The sequence below is a fragment of the Xenopus laevis genome, chromosome 2S (assembly GCF_017654675.1).
Source record: "Xenopus laevis strain J_2021 chromosome 2S, Xenopus_laevis_v10.1, whole genome shotgun sequence".
Lineage (NCBI taxonomy): Eukaryota > Metazoa > Chordata > Amphibia > Anura > Pipidae > Xenopus > Xenopus laevis.
Window position 1 is genome coordinate 110,384,826 of NC_054374.1, and position 15,330 is coordinate 110,400,155.

Sequence of the window (15,330 nt, forward strand, 5' to 3'; positions counted from 1 at the left end):
CTGAAGTGATACAGTTATAAATAAATAAGAATATATTACTTTTGTAACAATGTATAATTTTAGATGTCAAGTGAACACAAGGTGACATTCTCTGTAGTCTTAGCCTCATTTTTTTATTCCTATTGCCCCATTTTCATATTTTAATAGATAAATATATAATATATTGTGTCCATTTAAAAAAAAAAAAAAAAAAGTAGCATATCTGACATACTACCAGTGTTTTTGACAGGGATTGTAAAATATGTAAAAGACTATAATATTTATAATACACAAGATCACTGAAGTTCTTAGTGATGTCCTCGTCATGTCACATGACTCACTGAAGCTTATGTATTATAATAAATATATACAATATGAGGATATTAGAAGTTACCTCAGAGTTTCATGATCTTTATATTATCATTAAACTCCTTAGTGATTTAGCCTTATATTTTACAATAAGGGGTACACTATTCACTATATAATGTAAAGTTGTAGAAAAAACAAAGGGAAATGTATTTTTAATGCTAGACACAGTTTCCCATTTTGCCATTCCACTTCCTTTCACCTTTCTCCCTAGAAAATGTTACATTCCCACTAAACACGCTGAATATATAAGAAAACATGAAGATCAACACAATCCTGAATGACAATCAGAAACATATGTATAACAAACACTTGACAACCAGTTGATAGTCCTATAGCCTTATAAGGTTTGCCTTTACCCACCTTACTGTACGTTGTCTCTTTCCCCTCATTTTAAGACTATAGCTTATGCTTCCCTTCTGCTCATGTCTGGCTTTTTATTTTTTTTATTAGCAATGCTCAAATCAACAAATTGTCTACCTGTGCTGAGCCTAATCCACCCTTTCCCAACCTACATCTGTAATTTATCCAGTACATATCCTAATGATTTTCATGCAGTTACTTGTCAAGTAATTGAATACATATTTCCTAACTTTTCATGCTTATGTTGCTCCCCAACATTTTATATTAAAAAAAAGGTTGGGGACCACTACTCTAGTTAATGTCTGAATATCTGAATTCACCCATACAAACAACCTGACCTAGTTGTGATGCCTTCATTTGTAAAGATAGCTCAACTTCATTCCTATCGCTCATACTGTGCAGTTTGTAGCAAACATGATTAATAATTTTCTTAGTACCCTTACATCCAATTGAAATCTCTCAGGGCTTCTGCACACCTTTCAGTGCTAACCTTGGTAATTTCTTTTGTGTAAATTCTAGCTTTACATAAATACAAACTCATCTGCCTTTATGAGTCTCCTATAAAGGGTGTAACCATCTAAACTCACAGCCTAGTCATACTGTATGTTTCATCCCACCAGGTCTCACTAATACCGATTATATCATAATTTTCTGTACATGCAATTAATGCTACTTGAATTCCTGAAAGATGTTATATGTCTGTTGGGGTGCACACATTTATGCACCTGTCTAATTTTGTTATGATGTATATTGCATATTTTCACTGCTGAAATACAATTGTTTCCATAAGGCATATTATATTTTAAAAGGAATTTGCTACTTTGAAAGCTCAGCCAATGATAAACAAAACTCCAGAGAATTAAGAGGGGTTCCCAAACTTTTTCATATGACTGTATTTTCACATTCTGAACATGAGACTCAATATGTGCACCTTGTTGCAACATTAGACAAAAAGATTGTATATGGTTTTTACCTGATGAGAGACTGTTACGTTACAGTGTAATAACACTCAGTTGTAATGCAAATGGTAACACTAATTATCTCAACCATTAGTGGATGCTCCAAAGAAAATACAGGTATGGGATCCGTTATTCCGGTAACCAGAAAGCTCCGAATTACAGAATGACCACCTCCCATTGACTCCATTTTATCCGCGTAATCCAAATTTGTAAAACTTGTTTTAATTCAATTTCAGATTTTTAAAAAATGTTAGGGACTAGTCCCCTTTGGATCAGCTTGTGTGCCAGTAGCCTTTTTTCTATTTAATACTTTGGAGGAAGTTGGAACAATTGGTCAGCACTCACCCAAACCACAAGCTCGACAGACAGGTGCACGGCAAGGTTGTCCACTCCAACACTGAAGTACTGAAGTACTTTGGAGGAAGTGCCATTGTCACGGCCGGTACCCAATACCAGAACTAGAGCCAAGCACCGTGGTCAGAGCTCTCTTCACCAGTATGTGTGACCACTTTTGGGCTTCGGGAAGGCCCTCCGCCTACTTGGGTGCCACCTGAACTTATGAGTGGGCAAGGCTAGAGTTCTGGCAGGCAATGGGGCACGGCAGGTATCTAGAGTCTTTTGGGCCGAGGATCACGGTTACAGGCAAGGATGAGGCAGAGAGGATCGTCAGACAGGCTGGGTCGAGGCAGGCAGATAGCAAGGATCGTCAGGCAGGCAAGGGTCAAAACCGGGTATCAAGCAGAAGGGGTACAGGCAATAGAGTAGTCGGGTAACAGGCTCAGGTCAGGATTCAGATGGGAGCGTCGTCAGGAAACAGGCTGGGGTCAAAATTGGATAACAAGCAGAATAGACACGAACAAACAGCACCAGGCAAAAACCACAGGATAAATCCTATCACGGGCAACCAGCAGTACAAATGAATGGACTTAAATACATTTAAAATTCGCGCCATTGCGCGCTGACGTCATTACGCCAGCGCGCCTGCGCCTTTAAATAATGCGCGCCGCGCGCGCACTAGGACCCAGAAGCCGACCCGGAAGCCGACGGAGAAGGAGCGTGGCGGCCGTCCACGCCGCCGCGACCCAGGTATTTTTCTTACATTACCCCCCCCTCTAGGGGGGGCCACTGGACCCCCAGGCTTCCCAGGAAACTTAATGTGAAATTGCCTCCTGAGGCGTTCAGCCTTGATGTCATCAACTGAGACCCAGGAGTTTTCCTCAGGACCGAATCCCTTCCATCTAGTGAGGTACTGGAGTTTGTTACGTACCAAACGGGAATCAAGGAACTCCTGGATCTCAAATTCAGGCTGACCGTCAACTTGCACTGGAGGAGGAACAGAAACATGGCGGGTGTTAGAAGCAGGTTTTAGTAGCGAAACATGAAAGGAATCAGAAATTTTGAAATTAACAGGTAACTTAAGACGAACAGAAGAAGGGTTGATAATAGAAGTGATGGGATATGGACCAATGAAACGGGGACCCAATTTTAGGGAAGGAACTTTCAATTTAATGTTCTTGGTGGAGAGCCACACCAAGTATCCCACCTTATATTGGGGTGCCTCCCTGCGTTTCCTATCGGCAGCCCTCTTCTGAGAGGATGTAGCCGTCTTAAGAGAGTTGTGAACTTGTGACTAGACTTTTGAAAACTGTTCGACAGAGGAGTTGGCAGATGGAACAGAGGAACCAGACCCTGAAAAAGAAAATGCCTTGGGGTGCAACCCATTAACAATAAAAAACGGAGACTCCCCAGTGGAGGAGTGTGAAGCATTATTGTAGGCAAATTCTGCCCAGGGTAACAATTCTGCCCAAGAAGACTGATTCTCAGAGACATAGCACCTTAGAAATTGTTCTAAGGTCTGATTTACCCTTTCAGTTTGCCCGTTGGTTTGTGGGTGATAAGCAGTAGAAAAAGAAAGATTAATCCCCACTAAAGAGCAAAATGCTCGCCAAAACTTGGAGACAAACTGAACCCCTCTGTCAGAAACAATATTAACAGGAAAACCATGTAACTTGAATATGTGCTGAATAAAAAGCTCAGATAAGGTTTTAGCGGAAGGGAGATGTGGAAGTGCGACAAAATGACCCATTTTGCTAAATCTGTCCACGACCACCCAAATTACTGTTTTCCCCTGGGACGATGGTAAGTCCACTATAAAATCCATCGAAAGATGGGTCCACGGTCTCTCAGGAATAGGCAGGGGAATGAGTAATCCCTGGGACAAATTTTTAGAAGATTTAGAGCGTTGGCAAACAGGGCAAGAGTCTACAAACGATTTTACATCTTGCTTGAAAGTTGGCCACCACACACTTCTGGACAACAAAGATGTAGTTTTACTTACGCCGGGGTGTCCTGCCATTTTGGAATCATGAACCTCTCTTAACACCTGTTCTCTGAGATTTTCAGGAACAAAAAGCCTCCCCTCAGGAGTGTTGGAGGGAGCATCATTTTGAACAGAGGACAATAAGGAAGAGAGGTCAGATTCCAATGTGGCTACAATACATTCACTTGGGATAATGGAAGGATTATCATCTAAGTCAGAACAGACTGAGTCGAAGCTCCTAGAGAGAGCATCTGCCTTGATGTTCTTTGTACCGGGTCTAAAGGTTAAAGAAAAATCAAACCTGGTGAAGAACAGAGCCCACCTAGCCTGTCTAGGGTTTAATCGCTTAGCTGACTCAATATAGAGCAAATTTTTATGGTCAGTATAGACCGTAATCTGGTGTTTAGCCCCCTCCAGTAGGTGCCGCCATTCCTCAAAGGCCCACTTGACTGCCAACAATTCACGATTCCCTATATCATAGTTTACCTCAGCGGGCAGGAACTTCCTAGAGAAGAACGCACAGGGATGCAATTTGTTGGTAGTCGGGTGCCTTTGGGAAAGAACCGCCCCTGCTCCTACCTCAGAAGCATCTACCTCCACAATGAAGGGTAAAGCAGTATCAGGATGGCGTAGAATTGGGGCGGAACTGAATTCCCTCTTGAGGGTTTCAAAAGCTTGAATAGCTTCAGGGGGCCACATGCTGGGATCAGCACCTTTTTTGGTTAAATTAGTGATGGGTGCTACTATGACAGAAAAGTTTTTGATGAATTGCCTGTAATAATTTGCGAACCCCAAGAATCTCTGGGTTGCACGCAGTGAAAGGGGTTGAGTCCAATCCAGGACAGCTCTCACCTTGCCCGGATCCATTTCAAGACCCTTAAAAGAAATGTTGAACCCCAGAAATTGGACAGAGGTTACCTCGAATGTGCATTTCTCTAACTTAGCATACAGACAATTCACCCTTAACCTACGTAATACCTCACAGACATGAATGCGATGTTCGCAAAGGTTTGCAGAAAAAATTAGTATGTCGTCAAGATAAACCACAACATATACCCCCAACAGGTCCCGGAAGATGTCATTGACAAATTCCTGAAACACTGCTGGGGCGTTACATAGACCAAAGGGCATTACGAGGTACTCATAGTGGCCATCCCTGGTATTGAAAGCAGTTTTCCACTCGTCCCCCTCCCTGATCCGTATGAGATTGTAAGCTCCCCTCAGGTCTAATTTGGAGAAGATTTTAGCATCCTTGACCTGGTCAAACAATTCAGAGATAAGGGGTAAGGGATAGCGGTTTTTCACAGTGATCTTGTTCAAACCCCTATAATCAATACAGGGGCGTAAACCACCGTCTTTCTTGCCTACAAAGAAAAACCCTGCCCCCGCAGGGGAACTGGAAGGCCTAATAAACCCTCTATCAAGGTTCTCTTGAATATACTCTCTCATTGCCTGGGCCTCAGGCAATGAGAGGGGAAAGGTTCTGCCTCGAGGGGAGATGATCCCGGAAGCAGATCAATAGGGCAGTCATACTGCCGATGTGGGGGTAGTGTCTCAGCTGCCTTTTTGGAAAATACGTCAGAATAGGCAGTGTAGGCAGATGGTAACCCCTCAAGGATGGTATTACCCACTACAGATGGAGTACACACCCCACTACAACCAGAACCCCACTGAATAACCTCCCTAGAAACCCAATCTATCAGAGGGTTATGCCTCTGGAGCCAGGGTAACCCCAGAATGAGAGGACAGGAAGCTCCCTCAATGAGGTAAAAGCTATTTCTTCAGAATGCAGATTACTTATACACAAGGACAGGTTGATGGTCTTTTGGGAAACCACCCCAGACCCCAAGGGTCTTTTGTCTACAGCAAGGATTCTCATGGGCGGATTAAGGGCAACCAGTGGAATTTTGAATTTTGCAGCAAAAGCCGCGTCCAAGAAATTACCCTCTGCCCCAGAATCAATGAAAGCTGACACCGTAGGCCAAGTCAATTTAACTGGTAATAGAACCTTAGAGGCAGATTGGGGAGAGGAAACGCCTGCACCCAAATGGAGCTCCCCTTCTCCATTTAGGCTTGGGCGTTTCCCGGCCTCTTGGTGCATTGATTGAGAAAGTGACCCTTCTCCCCACAATAAATACACAGCCCAAGGGACCGCCTGCGTGCCTTTTCCTCAGGAGTAAGGTGTGAGATGCCTAGCTGCATAGGCTCCTTCTGAGGTTGAGACACAGAGGGGTTTGAAAACTTAGCACTATGAACATGTTTATACCCAACATAAGTATCCTGTTCATCCCTATTCACCCTTTGTCTCCTATCTATCTGGATGGCCAAAGACATAAGGTCATCCAGACTAGAAGATAGGGGATAGTTAACAAGGCTGTCCTTGACAGATTTGGCCAGACCAATGCGAAACTGACTCCGTAGAGCCGTATCATTCCACCCCGTTTCCACCGCCCACCTACGAAACTCAGTACAATAAGTTTCCACCTCCCGTTTACCTTGGCGTAATTTACGAATCGCGGAGTCGGCCGAAGAGGCGCGATCCGGGTCATCGTATAGAATAGCCATAGAACGGAAGAACTGGTCTAAAGATAAACGGGCAGGATCGGTGGCTGGCAGTCTAAGTGCCCAGATTTGGGGGTCACCCACTAATAGGGTCATAACGAATCTGACCTTTTCCTCATCAGAGGGAAAAGAATGGGGAAAAAAGCTGAGGTACAGCTTGCAGGCTTCTTGAAAAACAAAAAACTGGGTTCTGTCCCCACCGAACTTGGCAGGAAATGCGATCTTGGGTTCCTGGGGTCTGGATGTAGAACCCCTATCTGGCGGGGAACCCACAGAGGATGTAGGAACAGAACTAGCTGACTGCTGCGAGGGTCCCAGCTGGCGGGTTAGATTATGGAACCCCTGGAGCAGATAATTTTGCTTTTGCTCCTGGTCCTCCATTCGTTGCAGCAAAGTAGTAAGCAACAGATCAGTGGATGTTGGGAGAGGAGCAGCAGCAGCGGCTTCAATGTGATCGTCGTCCTCCATGGCCCGTGATAATGTCACGGCCGGTACCCAATACCAGAACTAGAGCCAAGCACCGTGGTCAGAGCTCTCTTCACCAGTATGTGTGACCACTTTTGGGCTTCGGGAAGGCCCTCCGCCTACTGGGGTGCCACCTGGACTTATGAGTGGGCAAGGCTAGAGTTCTGGCAGGCAATGGGGCACGGCAGGTATCTAGAGTCTTTTGGGCCGAGGATCACGGTTACAGGCAAGGATGAGGCAGAGAGGATCGTCAGACAGGCTGGGTCGAGGCAGGCAGATAGCAAGGATCGTCAGGCAGGCAAGGGTCAAAACCGGGTATCAAGCAGAAGGGGTACAGGCAATAGAGTAGTCGGGTAACAGGCTCAGGTCAGGATTCAGATGGGAGCGTCGTCAGGAAACAGGCTGGGGTCAAAATTGGATAACAAGCAGAATAGACACGAACAAACAGCACCAGGCAAAAACCACAGGATAAATCCTATCACGGGCAACCAGCAGTACAAATGAATGGACTTAAATACATTTAAAATTTGCGCCATTGCGCGCTGACGTCATTACGCCAGCGCGCCTGCGCCTTTAAATAATGCGCATGCGCGCCGCGCGCGCACTAGGACCCAGAAGCCGACCCGGAAGCCGACGGAGAAGGAGCGCGGCGGCGTGGCGGCCGTCCACGCCGCCGCGACCCAGGTATTTTTCTTACAGCCATCTCCTGGAATACAGAGCATCAAGCATAGAATACAGAGGCTTTGTGGTGCATGTAGTATTTTGCCTTATCTGGGCTTACACCAACAACCCTAGTGTCTGTTATATAAAGTATGCATCTCCTTCAAAGAATGGCTAGTGGCTGCATGCAGAAAGAAATGCATTTTCAGTATGACAGCTATGTACGGAAGTCTTATGCTGTGATACTATATTGTTTATGTATATACAAGAATGGGATCCGTTATCCAGAAACTCGTTATCCAGAAAGCTCTGAAGTACGGAAAGGCTGTCTCCCATAGACTCCATTATAATCAAATAATTCAGATTTTTAAAAATGATTTCCTTTTTCTTTGTAGTAATAAAACTGTATTTTGTACTTGATTCAAACTAAGATATACAGTAATTAATCATTGGAAGCAGAGCCAGCCTATTGGATTTATTTAATGTTAACATGATTTTCTAGTAGACTTAAGGTATGAAGATCCAAATCATGGAAATATCTATTATCTGGACAACCCCAGGTCCTGAGCATTCTGGATAACAGGTCCCATACCTGTATATAGATATTTCATGGTGTGAAAGCAAAGTAAAACAGGTATTGCCAGTTTCATGTGAATATTTTTGTGTTGTTTTTTTGGCTATTTCGACCATCAAATGAGCTACTTCGAACTTTTCAAACTATAAATCGTTCGACTATTCGACCATTCGATAGTTGAAGTACTGTCTCTTTAAAAAAAAACTTTGACCCCGTAGTTCGCCACCTTAAACCTACTGAAGTCAATGTTTGCTATCTCTTTTTGGTCGAAGAAAAATCGTTCGATCGATGGATTAAAATCCTTCGAATCGAACGATTCGAAGGATTTAATCGTTCGATCAAACGAATTGCAGTAAATCCTTCGACTTCGATATTCGAAGTAGAAGGATTTCAATTCGGCAGTCGAATTAACCCTCGATATGCAAAATTTGCCCCTTAGTGTCAACTCGGACCAGACTGCTTGGCTACTGACGAACTGCATTGTAGTACATGCTTCATTAGTAAATAGTAATGTGGCATGCACCATGTGTAGGTTGTGACCAGTTTTAAATAACTGAAATGGCAGCTGTAGCTATAGGCTATCCTTCTATGGTATTTATTTCTGATAATGAATGAGCTGTATCTCTGGGTGTCTGTGCACTCATGTACTGTGTGTGAGAATGTCAAGAGTCAATGGATACTTTGGAACAATTTTGCTTTTTGTACTGTTCTACTGGGTTTCTACTGAAAATACTAGGGAAGTCACCTTTCGCCCCACACATCTGTGTATGATGCTTTCCTTTATAAAGTTTAATTTCAGATATAAATAACAGTAAGTAGCATGCCTTTAGGTAGCTATTTCATAGCATTTATAGTACTTGTTAAAACCTGACAATCAAAGGAGGAGTATTATTAAGCATAAATAAATAGCTGTTATAAAAGATGTAATTGCTATCAATAGAGAAGCTATAGGAAGGTCAACCCTTTGGTCATAGAAGACTAAATAAAAAAAAATTTAGCCACTCATCAGTGTTATTTCGAGTGACTGCAGGAACCTCGGGCGTTCCCGAAAGCCTCAGACATACATACAATTGGACAGCAACACATACTCCAAAATATAGTAAAATAATAGTCTTTATTGGCTCCACTCTAAAACAGGCAATAGGATCACGTTCTGATGTGGTTCAGGCTCTTGTGCCCTATATCATGCTTGCGCCAAGCCGGCCGGGGTGCCCTAGGAAACCTGGTCAGCCACCCTAGGCAACACAGCCAGCCACTTTGCCCCCCTCCCCAAAGGAGGAGCAACCGGCAAACCAGCAACATGACGATGAACGAGGGGGGGAGGGGTGCGCACAGAGGAGGGTCTGAGACAAGTGTTGTGGGGGAACAAGGGTCTATACCAGGGGTAGGAGAAAGAAGAGGTATGAGCTTAGCACCCCCACTTTATTGCTCCCTAGGCACGTGCCATTTCTGCCTACCTCTAATTCTGGCACTGCCTTTAAAGGGAACGTAAAGGCAAAAAAATAAAATCCCATTTTTACTTTCATTGATGAAAAAGAGACCTATCTCCAATATACTTTAATTAAAAAATGTGTACCGTTTTTATAAGAAACCTGACTGTGTGCATTGAAATTCCCTCTTCATTTACTTGCTCTGACTGCTGTGGATAGGAATCTTCAGACTAGGGATGCACCGAATCAGAATGCGGTTCGGAATTCGGCCAGGATTGTGCCTTTTTCAGCAGGATTCAGATTCGGCGGAATCCTTTTGCGCGGCTGAACCAAATCCTAATTTGTATATGCAAATTATGTGCAGGGAGGGAAATTGTCTGACTTTTTGTCACAAAACAAGAATGTTCCCATCCCTAATTTGAATATGCAAATTAGGATTCAGAGGGAGCACCCCCACCTTACTTCCCAGAACTCGAGCAGCATTGTTTGTTTCCCTGTAGAGCAGTCAGCGACAGTGTAGAGATTCAGAGGGGCAAATTCACTAACAATCGTAGTTTCGCCAGGCGCAACTTCGCCGCACTTCGCCACACTTCGCCAGGCGTAGTTTCGCCAGCGCTTCGCAAATTCACTAAAATCCGAAGTTGCGCACAGGGGTAGCGTAAGGTTGCGAAGTTGCGCTAGCGTTGATTCGCTATATAAAGCGAAGTTACGCTAGCGAAGGCTAATTTGCATAGGGCGCCAAATTCAAATTTCAATGGAGGAATACGTATCAGCACTACAAATGCCTAGAAAACCTTCAATTCATCAAATAAAAATTTTATTTTGCCCTACACATGTGCCCACTGTCTAGGTAAGTTGCCATGAGTCAGGAAATGTAGGGGGGAAGGAGGGGAGCCCCAAAAAAAATTTCGATCTTTTTCAGCCATCATGTAGAAAACACGCCAGCGTTTTTTGGGACTTAGAAAAAATTTTGACTTTTTTTTAAACAATCCCTATCTACTCTATTGCGCTTCGCCAGGTCTGAGGTGGTGAAGGAAGTCTAGCGTAAAAGGTAGCGTTCAGTACACTGCGCGCGTTACTGAATTTGCATAGTTATGTCGCTAGCGAAACTTCACCAGGCGTAAGGGTGCGAAGTAACACTAGCGAAACTACGCCAGCGTTCATTAGTGAATTTGCACAGTAACGAAAATGACAAACGCTAGCGAAGTAATGCTAGCGTTCGGCGATTCGGCGCTTAGTGAATTTGCCCCATAGCCACAGCAGTCAGAGCAAGTAAAGAAAGGAGGAATTTCACTGCAAACAGTCAGGTTTCTTATAAAAACTGTACCGATTTATTATTGGGGATAGGTTTCTCTTTCAGTTAATAAACTGTAAAAATAGTATTTTATTTTTGGCTTTACATCCTCTGTTTCCAACTCCAGCTGCAGGGACAAAGATCATGGAGCGAGATTTAAAGAGATAAACTAGGATTCTACTTGGTTTATTTTGCTGCAGCCACTGGTTCTGGAGAAAGTTTGTATTAAACAATACAAAAATGATAAAATCCACATTAGATTACATGACAACACAGTACCCAGTGAAGTCTGCACATTCTGATTATTAATCAGACTTGCTGTTTCTACTACTTGACAAAATTATTTGACTTTTGCTGTTTCAATAATTTATGATGATCCTATGCCGCCCAACAGCAGCCCAGACCACACTGAGCATGTGTGTAGTCTTGGTCTTGCAAAGATGTTTAACATAGTTACAAGATGGTGACCACCTGTGGCCAACTTTGAAAGCATAACACATTTGTTTTATTAGGCTTCTGGTGCAGTATGTTCATGTTTATGTTTAGTATGTAAAATACAGCATTTCTAGCATTATTCTATTTTAGACTTTAATTTAATTTTAACCAGAATGCTCAAGATCTGCATAACTGATCTTCCTGTAATTTGAATCTGCATGCCTTAAATCTACTAGAAAATCATATAAACATTAAATAAACTCAATAGGCTGGTTCTGCATCCAATAAGGATTAATTATATTGTATGTATCTTTGTATCATATACAAGGTACTGTTTTCTTACAGAGAAAAAGGGAAAAATTCAATTTTTTACAGTTTACAAGTCTATGGTAGACATTCTTTCCATAATTTGGAGGCTTCTGGATAATGGATACCATACCTGTACTACAACTTTGTAATGATATACCCAGGTACTCACAATAGAATAAGTGGTTAATGATCACATTCTATGTACCTGTATTAAACTTTGCACCTGTATTAAACTTTGCACATTGAACTCGTGAAAATAGAGTGAATTCAGTGCTACTATATCTGATGCATATGATATGTAATATTTTTATATGAATTTTGGTTTTACTAACAGTGTAACACAATCTGAATATTAGCTCAGGAGTCTGGCACTATATGGATTGCCAATGAATCAGGGCTCGTACTCATGGGCATTTCTCATGCATTTTCCTGCAGCTGTGTTTTTATGTGTTACATCACAAGGGAGCGCATAAGTTAACAGAGCCCATATTTTCTTATAGCAATATTCTGCATTCCACCTGCTTCCAGCAGTTCTGGGCAGAACACTGAGGACATGCACTGTAGGAAAGAATAGACTTTACTAACGCCACCAAGTGAGTGGGTTTTCTCACAGTGGTGGAAATGCCGGGGGTGCAGGGAGTGCGCATGAAAACCACAGTCACTCTAGGCAACCCGGCCAAATATGTCGCCGCTCCTTGTGCTCGTGTCGAATATGCGCTTCATCCACAGGAAGGCAATAGAAGAAAGACTAGGGCAAGGAGGCAGAGGAGGTATGTTCCTGGCACCTCTCTACCTTTGTGCCCTAGGAATATGCCTCTTCTGCCTACCCCTAGTTCTCACCCTGGCAGCCATGTATAATAGATGCCCCAACGAACTTCTTCCAGACTGCCTTTTGTATCCACAACATAATCTCCCTCCTCTTACTGTTCTGTGCTGTCTCAGACATGAATAATAACTAGGGTTTTTAAGTAGTCCATACCCTGCCTCTGCTCTCCCTCCTCTGCAGGCACTCCTCCTCTCCTTTATCCTTCTCATTAGGCAGCCTCTCCTTCTTACACTTTGCCTTTATCCAGCAGGCCACCTAACATCCTATTAAGCAGAAGAGCAGGGAGATGGCATTGCTCATATAAACTTTATTCCTGCTAACAATGTGCATGAACTGCTCCAAGGGGTGAGTATTTCTTAACGCTGCCTCATCTGCCTCCACTTCTTACTTCTGAAGTAGCCCAGCTGTTTCCCCAGTGTACCCCTGACAACCTGCTCCATTAGTAATTGCTAACGACCCATTGTTGCTCTACAAGCTGTTCCACCATATGCAGGTTCCAGTTCCAGCCCATCCGTAGATCACAGATGAGTTAGTAGGAAAGTGTTGCCACTGAATCCCTGCCAACAAGGAGATGGCGGTGGGGAATCTGTAACAGTGGCAACAGACCCTATGTGCCTTCTCTGGCATGTGATACAGCCCCAGGATGTGTGAAGCAATGCACACTGGTTAGAGAGCCTTGGTGAAGGGTAACCAACAGGTCGTGCCCATTCTCACAGACCACATGGTCTGCTTAGAGCTGGCCTGCGATAAACTAAAACTGAACCTAAGGCTGAACAAGGTCCAACTCAAGCTCATGCCTAGAGTTGGGTGGGTTATCTCAACTCCAAGTCCTGTTGAAAAAAAGCAGGGACTCCAGGGAGTCCTCCAGCTCAAAGGTGGCAATAGGGACATAAGAGGCAGAGGTGGCACTGGTGACCCATCCAATATCTTGCTCACTGGTGCCTAAAGCAGAGGAGGTGGCCTGGATCAGCCAGTCCCTCATTGCCTATGCCTGTTGTTGTGCTGTGGGTTTCCCACTTGTAAAGTCACATTTATCAGGTAAAGTCCTGCTGGTGTCATGTACCCCACTGTGACCAGATGCCCAACATGGGCACATCACATAGAATGGATGGTTCAGGGGCTGCACACCTACATTTAAGACCACCTCTACTACCCAGTCTATCCTTTCTTCCTCTACCTCGGACCTTCATACTGGACTGGGCTAGTACAGTATAGTTGAAAGGGAAGGGGAGAAGTGGGGTAGATTAATTATTTCTAACTAAACTTGATTAGCACTAACTACAGTTTGGTCTCTAACTGTACTAAACGATACTTCTTAAAAAACTTAAAGAAAATAATGGATACAGTAGTGCATGGCCACAAGGCATGCACAGACACACATAGGCCTGATTGGGGCTTTTGGGTCTCAAAGTAGAACAGATAAGCAGAACTGGAAAGACAGTAGAAATTGCTAAACAAATTCTACTTTTACTGCCTCATATTTTTGGCAGTGAATTCAAACTCATTGTGAAATTCTAGTGTGGCGTCACCATGGGTAAAACTGTGAATTTCACAGCAAAACTGAAACAGGCAAATAAGTTAATTCCTCCCTATTTACCACCAGTTTGGGGATGCCAGGAGAAGTGCACCGTTTATAGACAGTGGTTGGTGGACTGTTTAAACACAGCAACTGTGGGAATATATTGGAAAGTGTACAGTGCTACGCAATATGTTGGCGCTATATAAATACATGTTAATAATAATAATAATAAAGTGAGTCTGGAGTGACATCTGTTCATCCATATTATCCTACTTAATGTTATAAAAGCAAATGTACGTTGGGAATACATTTTCATCTGTGAATGGCTGTGTTCTGGCTTTACCTCTGACTTTGCTTTGCCTTGTTCTGTTCTCATTTCTATGAAGAAGGCATTTTCAGTTTGCTAGGTTCGAGTTAATTAGCTTGTCCCTGAGAGGGTACTATTAATGTTTATTTGCCCTATTCCCTCAGGGTCTTTAAGTTGCAATCCTGCAGACATGCTACCCATTTACAACAACCAATATCTTTACACCGCTGAAATAATATTCATGGGGGTCACTTGAATGTGCTTATCTCCCTTTTCAAATACTGTGTCTTTGATGTCACAATTTCCGTCTGTGACGTGGGAAGCGATATTTGAGGTTTGTCCTTTTTCTATCCCCTGGGCCTTTTCAATTAACCACTGTCTTATTCCTAAGTGCTTGAAAACCGGCCAAATAGCCTTTTGCAGCTTTATTTTAGATAGGGATTTCATCAAAATAAATGTTATCTTTCTGCAGTAGACAAAAGAAGAAAAATGCAATATCAAAATGTCAAGGTTGGAAATACTAGCCCTAAAGAATAAAATATGATCACTCTGCCATTCATAAGATAAATGATCCTAGAAGGGGAAAATGGCATGTTTTACACAGCAGATGCCCATTGTACACTGTATGAAAAGAATACAAAAGGAACAAAGCTAATTTCAACTAAAACACTGTAACATTTCGAAGGTGATCACAAATTTTGATACAGAAAAATTAAACAGAGACAGCTCAAAAGTGTTTTATCTGACACTACTGAACAATATAAGACTGTGTACAGGAATGGGACCTGTTATTCAGAATGCTTGGGACCTGGGATTTTCTGGATAAGGGGTCTTTACGTAATTTGGATCTCCATGCTTTGTCTGGTAAAAATCATTTAAATATTAACTAAACCCAATAAGATTTTTTTTTGCCTCCGATCTGTATTAATTATACCTTAGTTGGGATCAAATACTGTTTTATA